We start from the raw sequence: 15,258 nt of genomic DNA on the forward strand, positions 1-15,258 counted from the left end.
AAATAATATATAAATTATATGATATTTATATAATGTTTACATAATATAGAAAACATTAAAAATATTTCAAGGAGGAAATTTCTTAGACATGAGAGACAATGATATTATAAAAAGTAATAATGGCCACTATTGTTTTTTGCATTTCTGTGCAGATAATGTGCTAAGGTAAGTTTACAGGGACATCTAACTTAAAGATTAGGAAACTGACTTTCACAGTTGGTGAAAAACAACAATGTTTTCCCAGGCAAGTATTCTTTGTGGTCACTGTTAGAGGCATATTTGCTGAAATAGGTGACTTGACCTATTTTTCCTGTTTTTACTTTCCAGTTGATAAAAGCAATGTGGTGCTCTGGAATCAGATGGGCCCACGTGTAGGAGAGTCAGATAAAAAAAAAACAGAACACCCAGTTAAATTTGAATTTCAGATACAACACAATTTTTAGGAGAAGTTCATCTCATGCAATATTTGAGACATACTTATACTCTAGTTTCATTTGCCAAACCAGCCAACCCAGTCTGGGCGTGAATCCCAGCTAACTCTGACACAACTTTCGCAGGTATGACCCCCCGGGGGAAATTTCTCAATCTCCCAGCCCTCATTTTCTCCTCCCTAAAATGAGGTAGCTACTATATCCACTTCACAGGATTGTTTTAGGATTTGAGAAAAGTGAGGTTCCTTCCCCTGTTGAGAATTCCTTTGTGTGTCTCTTGATGACTTTTTACTTTATACCTGTGATTTTAGCACTTATTGCCATTTCATGCTTTTCAAAATGTTTACAGTTAATTTCATACAGATAGGTTTAAGATACTACCATGGTATTCAAGGCAAGGGGCTTATTTTCCTAAGCAGATTATGTAGCTTTTCTTAGGGAGGAGCAGCATATAAAGGACTGACACAATAACATTTTAGCAGAAAGCTAAATGGTGACACAAGTGGCCGGCCACATTGGTTAATTTGCGAAAGTTTATAATTGAAATGGATTTATCCAAAATATACATATTGGCGGCTTAGAGGGTATGTGTGTGAGTGCAAGATTGCAAAAAATTCAGACTCACCGTATAGGGTTAATTGAGAAGAAGAAAAAAATGTAGAATAAAATTAAAAGATTAATAGTTTAAAAAAAATAAAAATAGAAAAAAAAAGATTGCAAAAAATTACATAAAAATGGTATATTTGGTAAAATGTGGATTGATCAGTGAGTTGAAAGAAGGCAATGAAACACAAATGACAATGAGTTATTTGACTTTACAGAGTTAAAAAGAGGTGAAAACAGATTTTCTTCAAGTTATATTAACGATATGAATTTGGAGTCTTAAAAATGTTAATATACTTTAATTTAGTAATCTAATTTCTTAGTAAACACTAAATAATGACAGAAATATATAATAACTTAAGAATAAGAACATTCATTTTGAAATTCTTTAGACCAGAGGAAAAAATGTCCAATGATAGGAAAGTCAATAAATAAATTATGATATGATGGAATATGATAGAATGTTATACAATCCAAAAAAGGATGCTTTAGATAGATATTTAGTAATATAAAAATTATCACAATATAATTTTAAATAAAAATCAAAATGATTTTATCTTAAAAATATATAATGGTAGATATAACCAAAATGTGAATAGTGAATATTGGTTATTCGAAAATGATAACAATATATTTCAGTTTTATTCTTTTTTACTGTAATATCAAAATTTTATAAAGCATTCCTTATTTTATAATTAGAAATAAAAAATTATTTTTAAAATTCTGGAACCCAAAAGCTAATTTTCCTAAGATACTCAGTACTCCCCTAATTTTCTTTGCCCAGATATCTTGGGGTCTCTCCTCTTTTGAGAGCCACGTAACCCCACTGGGAGCTGAAGCTATTTAACTGAGGCAATATGTATTACTGAATTGTTTGATGGCTTAATTATTCATCAGAAAAATTACTGCAAGTACTGGAGAAAGAATAATATATTTATGGAGTTGATAGATTTGAGATAAAGGCAGATAAGGCAGATTTGCTAAATAGAAATGGTATTTATTTCATGCCATTCTGATTTTCAGCCATAAGCAAAAGTTTTGTGAGTATGTAGACTGTCAAATGTTGCATAAAATTTTTTTTTTTTTTTTTTGAGACAGAGTCTCACTCTGTTGCCCTGGCTAGAGTGGTGTGGCGTCAGCCTAGCTCACAGCAACCTCAAAACTCCTGGGCTCAAACGATCCTCCTGCCTCAGCTTCCCAAGTACAGGCATGCGTCACCATGCCCGGCTAATTTTTTCTATATATTTTTAGTTGGCCAGTTAATTTCTTTCTATTTTTAGTAGAGATGGGGTCTCGCTCTTTCTCAGGCTGGTCTCGAACTCCTGACCTTGAGCGATCCTCCCGCCTGGGCCTCCCAGAGTGCTAGGATTACAATCAATCGTGAGCCACTGCACCCAGCCACTAAACAATTTCTTAGGGAAATTTACTTTTAGGTTGTTAGAGTAACATTTAGACACAAACTGGCATGTTGTGATGATTTTTACACATCTAAAATATGAATTATTCTTTTAGGCAAGCTCAGCTTCATCTTATTTCTCAAACAGATATGTTTCAAATATGCAATTCTTCCACAAAATATCCAATTAAAAGATCAATGAATAAGTGCACCCTAATTACATTTTGGTAATTTTTAATATGATGCCACTGTATCTGAAAATTTAATCATACTTTGTAAAAGCCCAGACAATTTTTTCAAGATTGTAACCCTGAATGAAATTGACAGTAAAATTTCAATAAAATTCATCAAGTCAACACTACCTTTGGTTCACTTTCAAATTTGTTAAGAGGCGTTGCTTTGATAAGCCTCCTTATATTCCTAACTCTCATACATATTAATAAGCTCAGGGTCAGGGAAGGATGATGGTGATTTGGTTGTTGTTATTTTCATCCATAGATAAATCCGCAAATCCACCGCTGAGTCATGGAAATCCTCCTTTGTCAACGCCACAGAACTGTTTCTTTCCCTGGGAATGATCAAGAAAACTCGCCATTTGTGCATGTTTAAGGAAAGGAAAAAAATCAACACATTTGTTATTTTAAAAAAAATCAGGGCCTGGATTTTGACAATGTCAAGATCCACAGTATATCCCCGTTTGTTTTGGATACTCTACTGACTTCCAGTTCTAGAAGACATAGATATATTACTTAAACAACCAAAGGTAAGAACCCAGTGGTAATTACAGTTATATTTTTCACATATGCTTACAGGTCTGTTTTGATTCATTGAAATACCAGCTTTTGCTTTGTTTTTCATGTCACATGCTTTCTAGATACATTGGATGATTTTATTTTTTATTAACTTCTCTGTATTTTTGACAGATAAGTAAATATTCTACTAAAATAGAATTTTAGTTAAAAGTAACAATAAATAAAGGCCTGCTGATATGATTCTGCTAATCTGAGTATTACAACATAGCAAATGTAGGTATGCTTTTTGCAAATTTTCATTTCATTTTTGGATGCCAAAAACAATAACTTTGGTAGATGTGTTTTTCACCAAAGGAAGTATTAGACGCTGATTTTTATTTCTCTCTAAAATATTTGGAGATAAACAATTGTTGAATTCATATAAATCTTCAAGCATTCACTCCTAAAAATATGAGGCCAGGCGTGGTGGCTCATGCCTGTAATCCTAGCACTCTGGGAGGCTGAGGCGGGTGGATCGCTCAAGGTCAGGAGTTCGAAACCGGCCTGAGCAAGAGAGAGAGACCCCCGTCTCTACTAAAAATAGAAAGAAATTAGCAAGACAACTAAAAATATATAGAAAAATTAGCCGGGCATGGTGGCATATACCTGTAGTCCCAGCTACTCGGGAGGCTGAGGCAGGAGGATCGCCTGAGCCCAGGAGTTTGAGGTTGCTGTGAGCTAGGCTGATGCCATGGCACTCTAGCCTGGGCAGCAGAGTGAGACTCTGTCTCAAAAATAAATAAATAAATAAAAATAAAATAAATAAATAAAAATATGAGTTTCAACTTATTGGGAACTTAAGTATGAGGTACTTTATAAGCATTATAACAACCTGCACGCCCCCTTTCAGAGATGAGTGAGTGGTCTAAAGAGATTAAGTGGCTCACCCAAGTTAACACATTACTATTATATGAAGGAGCTAGGATTTAAATCACTTTGTCTTCTTTTAACTCTCCGTGATAAACATGTATATTTCAATTAGAAAAACTGTTATCAACTGCTATCATGTTTTATTTTTATACATTTAAAAACTAGTACTGCGTCTATCATTTTTATTGTACCGAGATTGTGTATTTTTAAATATTAGTGATTTCATTCTAGATTAGAAAGTTAGGTAGACACTATTAAACAAAGCTTTTAAAATGTTCCTATCGATAAAGGTATATCTTATAATTGGCTTTTTACATTTTATCTTTTTGCTTATATATCCTTTAGTCAATTTGTTTTATTACATTGATTCTTTCACTCAGCTAACGTTTATAAACACTGATCACTCATGTCATTTTTAGATCAAGCCAGCAAATAAAAAAGGGTGGGGAGTGAAGCATCGTATGTAAATATAATTAAAAGGTCTAATATTTAACTATTGTACTTTATGTTCCATACTGAATACATCCTCTATTTTCTACTCTGGAAACATTTATAAATTGTTCACAAAAGTAATTTCAGTAAGCAAAAAAGTAAAGAGGCCACATTCTATCCATAAATACAGTTAAAAATTAATAAGAAAAGTGTAAATTAAGAACTCTATTCCTTAGAAATGAAAAAAAAAAGGAAAAGAAAAGAAACCTACTTAATTAAAGATAACAGCAAAATGGCTATTGCAGATTGTTCTCTTTTTCATGGATGTAATTTTTAAAGTTGTGAAATTAAAATGTACTAAATACTAAAAAGTCTGGGTAGAATAAATTGTTTCTTAGAAAAACAAACGTCTACATTTAAACTAAGAATCAAAAATTAAATTGACTAAAAATTATGGACAAAATTGAAAGAAAGTGTCCAAGAACTACCTCCTAAAAGAGCCACTGTACCTTACATATTTATTTATTAATTTGTTCAACAAATATTTATTTAGTATTCACTATAATGCCAGGCACTGTCCTAGCCAGACACTTTCCTTTGTTCCCTACTGTATACCCATCAATAGGTCAAAGGAGAAATCCACATAATGCTACCGCCATTTACTTTGGTTGATAATAAGTGACAATTGGGCAGCTATATTTTTTTTGTTTGCTTGAGACAGAGTTTCACTTTGTCCTGGGAGCTAGAGTGTGCACCACGACACCTGGCTAACTTTTTCTATTTTTAGTAAAAGTAGCAGCTCACTCTTGCTTAGGCTGGTCTTGAACTCCTGACCTCAAGGGATCCTCCCGCCTCGGCCTCCCGGAGTGCTAGGATTACAGGTGTGAGCCATCACACCTGGTCTGGGCAGCTGTATTTTAAGTTTTGGCTACAGCATTAACTGAATTTTCCACAGCTGGTCCTTTCCTACACCTCCTTAAAGAAGAAATATAACTTACCTTCACATCAGCAGACAACCATTGTGCCAAGATTTTGAACTATGCTAATATAGATAGTCAACAGTTTGGGATAATCGTGTATAATTATACCTAATGGCTCTCAAATGTTACCATTCTAAAGTAGAAATCAACTTGAGCTTTAACAATTTTTATAGCATTAGCTGATGAAAAGGTGATTGATTAAATCCAACAATATATTCTTGATAAAATAGAAAATTAATAATAAAAGGAAACTTCCTTAACACGATAAAGGAAAATTTATCTGAAATCAATGGGCAAAAATAGGGGAAATTCTAAAGGCTGAAACAAGACAAGGAGTGCTTGATATAATATTTATTAGCATTGTTCTATAACTTCTACCCAACACAATAAAACAAGAAAAAGAAGTAAGATGTATTTGAAGAGAGAAAATTATCATTACCTGTGGATAATATGATTGTTTACCCAGGAAACCTAAATGCGTCAATTTAAAAACTGTTAAAACTAAGAAGTTCAGTAAGATGATAGTCTACAAAATAAAAATATAAATTAATAGCTTTCCTCTAGACCAGTAATAACTAGTTAGACAATATAATAAAAAACAGATCTTATTTGTAAATGAAAAATTTAAATACATAGAGTACATTAAGAAATGTATTCAATGAAAATTACAAATTACTTATTCAATGAAAATTACAAAGACTTACAAAGTAAATTTTTAAAACCCATTAGTAAATGAGCAGACATCCTTTGTCATGTGATACAAAAAATTCGCTATGTTAACATGTTGATTCTCTCAAAATTAATCCATACATTGAATGAAGTCTCTTTTTAAAGTACCTTGTGGGTTTTCTTAGGAACTTGATAAAATTATTCTAAATAATAAATGTACACATTGTACCATCACAGGAGTAAATAGTCATTACATAGAAATAAAAGGTCGTTTAAATGTAGTCATTAAAGTGATCAGTGTACATATTTTTTGATTGGATGCACATATAGTGTTTGTGCAATAAAATAAAACAACAAAAGTCAAAAAGTCTTTTTTGTTGCTTTTTATGAGTCAGGCACCGTATAAGTTGCTGGAGATATAAAAATTTAGAACTCGTTGGTACCTGCTTTCTCTGATGGAAGAGGCTCTGACATAAATGGATCATGATAAAATAATGGCTCAGTGCGCTGACGATAAGCTCTCTATGTTATGTGAGTACTAAGAAGGAACCGCAAACACCAAGACATCCTGATTCTGGTGATATTAGTCTGTTAGAGCTGCCATAACAAAATAGCAGAGATTGGGGGGTTTAAACAGCAAACATGTATTTCTCACAGTTCTGGATGCTGGAAATCCAAGATCAAAATGTCAGCAGTTCTGTTTTCTTCTGAGGCCTCTCTGTTTGGCTTGCAGATGGTTATCTTTTTGCTTCCTCCTCACGTGGTCTTCCCTGCATGCACCTGTCCCTTGCATGTCCACTTTTCCTCTTCTTATGAGGCAAGTTGTATTAGGCTCACTGTACTGGCCTTATTTGGACTTAATCACCTCTTAAAAGGCCCTGTCTCCAAATACAGTTATATTCTGAGGTCCTGGGGCTGAGGACTTCAACATATGAGGAGGGACACAATTCAGCCCATAGCACCAGCTGTTAGAAATATTTGCTCTTTTCATTCTTTACTTTTTTTTTTTTTTTAGACAGAGTCTCACTTTGTTGTCCAGGCTAGAGTGAGTGCCGTGGCGTCAGCCTAGCTCACAGCAACCTCAAACTCCTGGGCTCAAGCGATCCTCCTGCCTCAGCCTCCCGAGTAGCTCGGACTACAGGCATGCGCCACCATGCCCGGCTAATTTTTTGTATATATACTTTTAGTTGGCCAATTAATTTCTTTCTATTTTTAGTAGAGACGGGGTCTCGCTCAGGCTGGTTTCGAACTCCCGACCTTGAGCAATCTGCCCGCCTCGGCCTCCCAGAGTGCTAGGATTACAAGCGTGAGCCACCGCGCCCAGCCTCTTTACCTTTTTTTACATGCCATTTCCTCTGCCAAAAAAGCTCATTTCTTCTACTGCCTGGCAAACTCCTATTCAATCTTCAAGATCCATTACGCATCTCCTTTGGGAAGCTCTTTTTTATTTTATTTTTCACTTCCCTCATCTCTAAAACAAGGATAATAATATCTACTTTATAGGGTTGTTGTGAAGGTTAAATGAGATGTCTGGTACATGACAAGCATTTAACTATTATTTTTTAATAATTGTTACTTAAAAATAGGCAAAGAACGTAGTAAGCAGGAAATTCGCAGGAAATAGAAATCATTAAGAAAAGATACCCAAACTCATGGATAAAAGAATCACATGTTGGCCGGGCGCGGTGGCTCACGCCTGTCATCCTAGCTCTCTGGGAGGCTGAGGAGGGAGGATCACTCAAGGTCAGGAGTTCGAAACCAGCCTGAGCAAGAGCGAGACCCCCGTCTGTACCAAAAATAGAAAGAAATTAATTGACCAACTAAAAACATATGTACAAAAAATTAGCCGGGCATGTTGGCACATGCCAAGTAGTCCCAGCTACTTGGGAGGCTGAGGCAGGAGGATCGCTTGAGCCCAGGAGTTTGAGGTTGCTGTGAGCTAGGCTGACGCCACAGCATTCACTCTAGCCTGGGCAACAAAGCAAGACTCGGTCTCAAAAAAAAAAAAAGATCCCTAACGACTGTGTAGTCTTTGCTCTTACTCTTGTTTATTATAATACGTTGATTTTAAAGAAAATTTCTTTTGATGATGAAGAATCTTGTGATTCCCCAGGATATAGTTAATATATATATATACATATATATATGATTTTGTAGTTATAATCAATTCTTTATATGTAACAAATACTTATTGACAAATATTCCCAGTTCTAAACACTGGGATTATAGTGGGAACAAAACAGAATTCTTGTTTTTATGCTGCTTACATTTTCTGGCATTTAATACATTCTGTTATATCGCTTTGTGTTTTCATATAATGTTTTGGTTAAAGAAAGAAGTGCTAGAAAATATATTTGGTTATTTGATGGTTTTAGTTCATTGGCTTTTGATTAATTTAAATTTTTGTTTTATGCTGGATACTATGTAAATTCTCTGTGAATTACAAAAATGATGATAATGATTATGATAATGATCTCCTCGGTAAAATCATTTCTCCCTGAACACTTATTGGGTTTTCTTTGTGCATTGATAACAATCAACTTGCTAGGCTTGATGGGTCCCTGAGTTTGCTGGGCAAACATAGCAACGGTGCTGTGTCAGCTCTGTTTTAGTTTCTCATGAACATTACAGCTGGCTTATGAGCCCATAAGAATAATTATTATTTTCTTTAGTAATTGCTTTGACAATTTTGACTTTCTAGAGTGCAAGTTCCAGGGGCAGGATTAAAGAAAGAAGATTATTTTAATCATTTTAGCTTTCTTTGTCTCCTTAAGAGAGTTGATGGTTCTCTCTCTCTCTGAACTTGGAGATTATATAATAATATTATATATCCACTTGTATTTGTATAACTCTTCCACAGCCTTCAATATTGCTTCATATATATATATATTTTTTATTAGCTCCCCAGAGAGACTTATTACAATAGGCGGAGCAAGTACCATCATCTCCACTTTCCAGAAGAGAGGAGCCTGAAATTCAGAAAGATGTCTGCCAGGGTTTTAGAGGCAATTTGCTGAGGAGCTGGGACTAGAGCCAAAGTCCTTGCCAAGGAGGTGATTACTGTTTTCAGGCACTGGCTACCTGGCTGTCAGGGCAGGCAAAGCCCGTTCTGGGAGGTTCCACAGCTCATGGAGCATTATTAAAGGCTGAGAAACAAACTTAGCTCTGCGACTAAATATTGAGATTGTGCAAGGACTAGAAAGCATTATTATTGAAAATATTTATTTATTTTTACGATGCTGTACGATAGACTTCCTGAATTTATTCCTCCTGTCTAACTCAAACTTTGAATCCTTTGGGAACATGGGTCCTTTCCAATAATGGAAAACATTATTTTAAAGCAAAGGTACTGACACATGATTTTTTGCTGTTAAAACAGAATCCTGTTTTTAAAAAACTTCTTTATTTTCCCCATTAGAAAATATATTAGAAGGAAATATAGGTGAACACAAAGGAGAAAGCAAAAATACTGATGATCCCACCATTAAAAATTTAACATGGTTAACATGAAAGTGTTCATTCTTTCTATGCACATATACATAATTTTTAATAAAATGATACGATACTATAAATATTAACAGTATGCATCTGCTTAACAGTATATCATAAATATTTCTTTAACTTATTCTACAATGTCTTTCTGAGAAAAATATTGAAATGTATCCTTTTATTATAAAATTAATATGTACTCATTGTATAAAATTCAAATAATACAAAATGCATAATCCTCTCCAGAGGTAGCTATATAATTTAGTGCATATTGCTCTGCACTTTTTTGTTATGAAGCCTGAATTTTACTTCTTGCATTGGCAGATTAGAGTACCTTCTTTAGAAAAATTTGGAAGTAATGGATCATTATGTTGTTTTCAAAGGTCCGCATTTTACTTTTTAATTTCAATATAACAAACAATATATAAATTGTATAAAATAACAAATACATTTGTAACAATCTGTAAGGGCATTCACACGGAATTCTACTCTGGAAACCATCAATATACAGGAAGCCTTATTGGTGTTGAATCATCTTTGGCCATCTTCAAAGTAATACTTAATGGTGTGGGTGCTCTGAGCTGCATAATATATAACTGTCTTGGAATATAATGCTTTAAAGTCTGTGTACGATGCCAGCTTTACTAACTGGAGTCCTCAGTTCAGTTTTCAGTTTTATCCAGAAGTAGTTCACTTATTTGGGTGACATAATACAGCCTATATATAAGTCACAACCCAGTTGTGGTGATAATTAAATGATTTTATGAGTCCAAGTGCTACGTAAGCCATAAACTGTTAAATAAATATTTGTTGCTATGTGACTTACAGGGTTGACAGGTTAGTAAAGAACACAAATGACTTTAGTAGATGGCAGAATTTTATGCTTTACTTCAGAAAGGTAAAATTAAAGTGTAATTAATATAGTCAGAGGACCTAATGGTGCATAGTTACTGGTGGGATAATAATAATGTCTGATGCCTGGCAGGTGTTTATTAAATATATGCTAAATGGCAAATGGATTAAAAAAATCCAACTGAAGAATATGAACCAAGAATATAAACATGTAATTCACAGAGGAAAGAAATCCAATGACTAATAAATGTATAAGAGTTTGTTCAAATTTATTAGTAAGGGCAAATAAAAAACTATGGCACAACAAATTTTCACTCACAGATTTAGGAAAACTTTAAAATCTGACAATATTAAGTGTTGGTCAGGGTACAAGGTGAATCATGCACTTGTATAGGTCTAGCAGAATGTAAAATGATATAGTAACCTTGCGCAACAATTTGTCTGGCTCTAGTAAATTGAAACTAGAACTAGCTAGTCCACTTCTGTATATATACATGAGAACCACTCTTTCACATGTATCTAAGGAGATATGCAAAGAATTTTTATTGCAGCACTGTTAATAATGGAAAAACATGAAAACAATAAATTTTTCATTAATAGAAAGCAAATAAAAATAGAAAAAGAAAAAATATGGTTTATTTCTAGGATATAATTTTAACAAATGATATTATAAAACAAAATAGCTCTGTGTATATTAGCATGGATAATTTTCAAAATAATTTCTGGTGTACTGACTTGTTGCCCCAGTGTTTTATGGGTTGGGAGAAAGTGAAGAAGAGATGAGATGCACCCTTTATTTTTTATTTATTTTTTGAGACAGAGTCTCACTCTATTGTCCTGGCTAGAGTGCCGTGGCATCAGCCTAGCTCACAGCAACCTCAAAGTCCTGGGCTCAAGCGATCCTCCTGCCTCAGCCTCCCCAGTAGCTGGGACTACAGGCATGCGCCACCATGCACTGCTAATTTTTTCTATATATATTAGTTGGCCAATTAATTTCTTTCTATTTATAGTCGAGACGGGGGTCTCGCTCTTGCTCAGGCTGGTTTCAAAGTCCTGACCTCCAGCAATCCGCCTCGGCCTCCCAGAGTGCTAGGATTACAGGCGTGAGCCACCTCGCTCGGCCTAGTATCTTAGATTTTTATGTAGATTAAATGTGCTAACAGTTAACCTAACATAACGCCTGACCTGTAGCAGGCAATCGATAAACATTTCTTTTCTTTCTTTGTCTCTATGTTCTGAAAGTATAGAGGCTAAAGAGGGGCACCCGATAGAGAGAAAGGACAACATAAGGAAGTTCGTTCTCACCTGCACGTTCCCATCCAGCCTAAATCGGTCACACCTGGGTGTAAGAGTCACTCACGGTTCCCAGAGGCATTCTCCCGGAAGGAGTCGGAAATGTTTCTCCCAAAGTCTGAAGCACCGTTCAGAATTTGGAGAGATTCTGATGATTCCCAGACTAGAAGCCCCTGACCCACTGAGAAAGAGGCTGACGTTTTTGCCCCTCCAAACTGCCACTTGTAAATCCTTCACTACACTACTATCTTCTCCCACGAAGAATTGTCCTTCTGCTCTTTGTCTTTGGTGTTTACTGATCTCCTCTTGCTGCTCCGTAGTCATCAAATAACTTGGCACAAGCTCTCTGCATGTCCCCTTCCTGCTGAGTCTCACTTTCCTTCTGGGTAACTTCTACAGCTGTGACATATGACACATCCGAGACAGCTGAGTCCCCAGCCTCACAGGTTCTGGTCTTCCTCCACTCCAGCGAGCTGTTCTTCCTTTCCACTGCGATCATGCGAATCCTTGATCAGAGATGCTTCTCCTTGTCCATCATAACTTCACTGCAGCATCTCGTTTCCTGACCCTACCCCCATTGCCAGCTCTTCCTCTCTTTCCCACTACACTGGGTTTCCAACCTTATCAAAATACTTGGCCCCTTGGCCCTTAATCTTCTAATACCATGTTTCCCTGAAAAATAAGACAGGGTCTTATATTTATTTTTCCTCCAGAAGACACCCCAGGGCTTATCTTCAGGGGATATGTTATTTTTTTTAAGTACGGTACAACCATCTCCATTGATTCAAATAGAGTGAAGTCGTCTTCTTCTGGAACATCATCTTCACTCTCCAAACCCTGAATCCCATCCTGAATGTCTTACGACTCTATTTCCTTTAGAACCATAGGCCCCCGATCTCTCATGTGGAGCACTAGAGCTCTCACGGGACAGATGAGAAGGGCTGCTTGTCTTCTTTACGACACGCATGGGTTGTGCAGATAGGCTGCACAGCCACGCCCATCACTAGGGCTGATTTTCATAGCCACGCCCATCATTAGGGCTGATTTTCATAGCCACGCCCACCACCAGGGCTGATTTTTCATAGCCACGCCCCTCACTAGGGCTGATTTTCATAGCCACGCCCATCACTAGGGCTGATTTTCATAGCCACGCCCATCATTAGGGCTGATTTTCACAGCCACGCCCCTCACTAGGGCTGATTTTCACAGCCACGCCCATCACGAGGGCTGATTTTCATAGCCACGCCATCACTAGGGCTGATTTATGCGGTAGGGCTTCTATTGTGCACATGCTTAGAAATCCTGCTGGGGCTTATTTTATGGGTAGGGCTTCTTTTCAGGGAAACACGGTATACCTTCTGTTTCCAGCATCCCTATCTTCTCCCTTCACCCTAGAACATGCCATTGGTCTCCTTGCCGAGGCTGCTCCGTTGCTCTTTCCTTTGGCTGATCCCCCTAACCTTCATCTCAAGATGGATGAAAAATCTTGGATCATTCCGGGTATCCGTCCTTTTTTGCTCTTTCTCACCTGAACCACTGAGCATTGTGAGGGAAAATCAAAGCATCACAGCACCGTGTGCACTCTTATGTCTCTTGACACCCCACTGATGGCCTGTAATCCTTCCACAAATTCCTACCCCAGCTCTGTCCCATTGCCCACAGTGGTTGTCGCACACCTGTGTGACTCTCCTTGAGTTCCCACTGTGTTGGAAAACTGGGAGGATCCCACTTAGAATCCTGCAATGTCTCTCCCCTACCCTTTTTTTTTTTTTTTTGGCCAACAGAGCATTCAGTATATCAGTGATTTAACCTGTCTTCCTCACCACCTCTTTCCATTGACCCCTACAAATCTCTCCACCATGCAACCTGTGGTTACCCAGGCACTTTGCGCTCTCACACGTTGTTTCTTGTACCTGCTTCTACCTAGAATCCTGTTGCACATCCTAGCATGCCTGGACAAGGGTTTGCTCTTTGTCTAAGATCGCTCTAGCCTTGTCTTTTCAGGGGGATTTGGCTCGAGTTCCTGCAGAGGGTTGGGTGCACCTCTTCTTAGCTTGCACAGCTCCCCTCCCCTGTCCCACGTCCGGGTGCCTTTGGCTCCCTGGATCCCCTTCTTTTTATTTTTAAAATTTTTAATTAATTAATTTTTGAGACAGATTCATACTCTGTTGCCCAGGCTAGAGTGAGTGCTGTGGCATCAGCCTAGCTCACAGCAACCTCAAACTCCTGGGCTCAAGTGATCCTCCTGCCTCAGCCTCCCAAGTAGCTGGGACTACAGGCATGTGCCACCATGCCCGGCTAATTTTTTCTCTATATATTAGTTGGCCAATTAATTTCTTTCTATTTATAGTAGAGACGAGGTCTCACTCTTGCTCAGGATGGTTTTGAACTCCTGACCTTGAGCGATCTGCCCAACTTAGCCTCCCAAAGTGCTAGGATTACAGGCATGAGCCACTGTTTCCTGGACTCCTGGATCCCCTTCTATCCCTTCTTTGCTGTGCTGTCTGGGGAGGGGGCTGCCCTTCATGGGTGTGTCCACTTGCCTTCTGGTGCCTTCCATTGCAGAATCCCAGCAGCACATCAGTGTGTGTGTGTGTGTGTGTGTGTGTGTGTGTGTGTGTGTGTGTGTAAGGGGTGAGGTAAGGGTATTGATGCCTCAGCTGTATCTTTCTGTGTGCTCACCTTGTGCTGGCTGTGTGCTTCATGTTCTTCAATGTCAAGTCACTGTTCCATATAGATATCCTTTTGTGTAACTGCTCCTCCATCCAGTGCCATGACAGCTCCCTCTTCTTGCCATTGGAGACCAGTGGTGGTAGCAGTTTAGCTACTTCTAATCCCAAGTGACTGCGCCATCCTCTGTAGTTCCCTTATACTCATACATTTGTGAATACCATGTTTCCCCCAAAATAAGACCTACCCATAAAATAAGCCCTAGCAGGATTTCTAAGCATTTGCACAATAGAAGCCCTACCCCGAAAATAAGCCCTAGTGATGGGCGTCGCTATGCAGCGCATCTGCTCAACCCATGCATGTCGTCGCAGAGTGGGAAAGAACACTTGAGCAGCCCTTCTCATCTGCCCCGTGACAGCTCTAGTGCTCCACAGGAGAGATCGGGGCCAGTGGTTCTAAAGGAAACAGAGTCACAGGACATTCAGGATGGCATTCGGGGTTTGGAGAGTTATGATGATGTTCCCAAAGAAGATGACCTAACTATATTTGAATAAATGTAGATTGTGGTACCATATTTTAAAAAAATAACACATCCCCTAAAAATAAGCCTTAGGGTGTCTTCTGGAGGAAAAATAAATATAAGACCCTGTCTTATTTTCGGGGAAACACGGTAGCTCCTTCGGAGATAACCTCTTCCAGAATCATCCCATTTTGAGCATGCCTTTGTTTTGGATTCAGACCCTGACTAAGAACCTCCTTCAGAAGTTTTACTTAGCTATTGT

The 15,258-nt window shown here is 37.5% G+C and overlaps 1 protein-coding gene across 1 annotated transcript in view; it reads left to right on the top strand.

Moving 5' to 3' along the window:
- The first annotated feature begins 2,953 nt into the window (after nt 1–2,953).
- Nucleotides 2,954–15,258, top strand: part of CNGA1 (cyclic nucleotide gated channel subunit alpha 1) — a 32,381-nt gene continuing 20,076 nt past the window's right edge. Inside the window, exon 1 of the mRNA XM_020284648.2 lies at nt 2,954–3,193. The gene's annotated coding sequence lies outside the window, so the exon portion shown is untranslated. The remainder of the gene's footprint in view (nt 3,194–15,258) is intronic.

Source organism: Microcebus murinus, chromosome 26, assembly GCF_040939455.1.
Source record: "Microcebus murinus isolate Inina chromosome 26, M.murinus_Inina_mat1.0, whole genome shotgun sequence".
In the NCBI taxonomy this organism is placed as follows: Eukaryota; Metazoa; Chordata; class Mammalia; order Primates; family Cheirogaleidae; genus Microcebus; species Microcebus murinus.